Genomic DNA, 3,578 nt, shown 5'->3' with positions numbered 1-3,578 from the left:
AGTGACTGAAGAGTCGAAAGTCACAATAGCAACGATGCATCTAGTTGAAGATGCGAAACTGTGGTGGAGATCACGGTTTACAGACATACAGGAAGGACGCTGCACTATTGATACTTGGGATAAATTGAAACAAGAACTTCGTTCGCAGTTCTTCCCTGAAAACGTCGAAATCTTGGCTCGACGAAAACTCCGAGAGCTAAAGCAAACAGGTAACATCAGGGACTATGTAAAACAGTTTGCAGGACTCATGTTGGACATACGAGATATGTCTGAAAAGGACAAGGTCTTTTGCTTTGTGGAAGGGCTGAAACCGTGGGCAAAATCAAAACTATACGAACAGAGAGTACAGGATCTCCCCTCTGCCTACGCGGCAGCTGAACGGCTATACGACCTTAGCACTGACTCACAAGATGTGAGGAAACAATCAACTTCCTCCAATGGGGGAAACAGAAATAGTCGTTCCAGTCCTCTCAGACCTGGGGGAGGAGACAAGAACACAGGGGGGGACCGTAAATCGTCCCAATCGAGATCAGGAAACAATTGGCGGGGGCCACCACAACAGTATAACAATTACAATCGGCCCCTGTCTTGTTTCATATGTAGAGGGCCACACAGGGCGGGCGAATGTCCAAATCGAACTGCGTTCAATGCTTTTCAAGCCACATTAGCCTCTACCTCCGAAGACCAGGCTGTACTGGAGGAGACGGTAACCGAGCCAGCGGTTGAAATTGAGAATCCCAGGATGGGGGCATTGAAGTTCCTATCTGCACTCCAGAAGAATATGGGAAAGGCGACGGAGCCACTAGAGAAAGGTCTCATGTATGTAGACGCTTGGGTCAACCAAAGATCGGCCAAAACCACTATGGTTGACTCTGGGGCTACCCATAACTTCATGGCTGAAACGGAAGCTCGCCGCCTGAACTTGAATTGGGAAAGAGATGCAGGGAAGATGAAAGCTGTGAATTCTGCAGCCCTGCCAATTACGGGGATAGCGAAGAGAACTCCGGTGAAGTTAGGAGACTGGAAGGGCTTCGTTGACTTCGTAATTGTCAAGATGGATGATTTCGACGTGGTACTGGGGATGGAATTCCTGCTTGAACATAAAGTCATACCAATGCCCCTCGCCAAATGCTTGGTCATTACCGGATCTTCACCGACCGTAGTCCAAGCCAGTATTAAGCAGCCAAATGGGGTGAGAATGATCTCAGCCCTCCAATTGAAGAGGGGCCTGGCCCACGACGAACCCACGTCATGGCCATCCCGATAGAGTCGGTTGAGTCCACTGAAGAGGAGATCCCCCAAGACGTTCTATTTGTCTTGGAAGAGTATCGGGACGTCATGCCGAAAAGCCTGCCCAAGTCCTTACCCCCACGAAGGGGGATTGACCATGAGATTGAGTTGTTGCCAGGGGCAAAGCCGCCTGCCAAGAATGCATATCGGATGGCCCCGCCCGAATTGGCTGAGCTTCGGAAACAGTTAGACGAGTTGTTAGAGGCAGGATTTATTAGACCGGCAAAGGCTCCTTATGGAGCCCCAGTACTGTTCCAGAAGAAGAAGGATGGGAGCCTCCGGTTGTGCATCGACTATCGGGCCTTGAATAAGCTCACAGTCCGCAACAAATATCCCCTTCCTATCATCACTGACGTATTTGATCAGCTTCATGGTGCTAAGTATTTCTCGAAGCTGGACCTACGGTCTGGATATTATCAGGTTCGAATTGCTGAAGGAGACGAACCTAAGACGACTTGTGTCACGAGATACGGAGCCTTCGAATTCCTCGTGATGCCCTTTGGCCTCACTAATGCTCCAGCAACGTTCTGTACCCTAATGAACCAAGTGTTTCACGAATACCTCGACAAATTCGTCGTAGTGTATCTTGATGACATTGTGGTCTATAGTGCCTCGCTGGAGGACCATCGGCATCACCTCCAACTAGTCTTTGAAAAGTTGAGGAGAAATCAGTTGTATGTAAAGAGAGAGAAGTGCTCCTTTGCCCAAGGGCGCATAAATTTCCTCGGCCACGTGATTGAGTGTGGTCGGATTGGTATGGAAGAGGGCAAGGTGGCTGCAATTAGAGATTGGAGGGTACCATCATCCGTGACCGAATTACGATCCTTCCTCGGACTAGCCAACTACTATAGGCGGTTCGTAGAAGGATTCTCGAGAAGAACAGGGCCGTTAACCGAACTGTTGAAGAAGGATAGCCAATGGAGCTGGACTCCCGAATGTCAGGCCGCTTTTGAGGGCCTGAAGAAAGTGAGGATTGAGGGGCCGGTCCTCGGAATTGCCGACGTGACCAAGCCATTTGAAGTAGAGACTGATGCTTCTGACTTCGCGTTGGGCGGTGTTCTCCTCCAAGACGGACACCCCATCGCGTACGAGAGTAGAAAATTGAATGATGCCGAACGGAGGTATGCCGCCTCCGAGAAAGAGATGTTAGCAGTAGTTCACTGCTTGAGGGCCTGGAGACAGTATCTCTTGGGGGCCAAGTTCGTGGTCAAGACCGACAACAACTCCATTTGTCACTTCTTCAACCAACCGAAGTTGTCGTCGAAACAGGCACGGTGGCAGGAGTGTCTAGCGGAGTTCGACTTCCAGTTCGAACATAGATCCGGGAAAAGCAACCGAGCGGCTGATGCTCTTAGCCGAAAGAGTGAACATGCGGCCCTGTGCATGTTCGCCCACCTACAAGCAAGTACGTTGAGTGCAACGGTACGAGAAACTGTCAAAACTCACTTGACAAGTGACACAGCAGCACAGGCCATCTTACAGTTGGCCAGAGAAGGAAAGACACGCCAGTTCTGGGTGGAAGATGATCTACTATACACCAAAGGCAATCGCCTCTACATCCCCAGATCCGGGGAGTTACGAAGGTCGCTGATGAAGGAATGTCACGACACACCGTGGGCAGGACACAATGGTTGGCAGAGGACTTATGCCCTTCTGAAGCAAGGCTACTATTGGCCAAGTCTTCGAGACGATGTCATGCAATTTACCAAGACTTGCCTTGTCTGCCAACAAGATAAGGTTGAAAGGGCAAAATTAGCGGGTCTACTAGAACCCCTACCTGTGCCCTCTAGACCGTGGGAGAGTGTGTCTCTCGACTTCATCACCCATTTGCCCAAGGTAGGAGAGTTTGAATCGATCCTTGTTATCATCGACCGGTTCTCGAAATATGCCACGTTCGTTCCAACGCCGAAAATGTGCACAGCCGTGATGACTGCTCAGCTGTTCTTCAAGCACATTGTGAAATTATGGGGTGTCCCCATGAGCATTGTTAGCGACCGGGACGGAAGATTCACTGGGACATTCTGGACAGAATTGTTCAGAATATTGGGATCATCACTGAATATCTCTTCTAGCTATCATCCCCAAACTGACGGTCAAACGGAACGCTTCAACAGTATGCTCGAGGAATATTTGCGTCACTTTATCGACGCTAGACAGAAGAACTGGGTCCAATTGTTAGATGTGGCTCAGTTCAGCTTCAATAGCCAACAGAGTTCTGCGACCGGAAAAACGCCCTTCGAAGTGGTGTGCGGCAGACAGCCACTCATGCCACACTTGGTGGACCACCC

The sequence above is a fragment of the Benincasa hispida genome, unplaced genomic scaffold (assembly GCF_027475165.1).
Source record: "Benincasa hispida cultivar pf3 unplaced genomic scaffold, pf3_genome.v1.1 HicScf1662, whole genome shotgun sequence".
NCBI classification, from domain to species: domain Eukaryota; kingdom Viridiplantae; phylum Streptophyta; class Magnoliopsida; order Cucurbitales; family Cucurbitaceae; genus Benincasa; species Benincasa hispida.
This window is presented reverse-complemented; position numbering follows the sequence as displayed.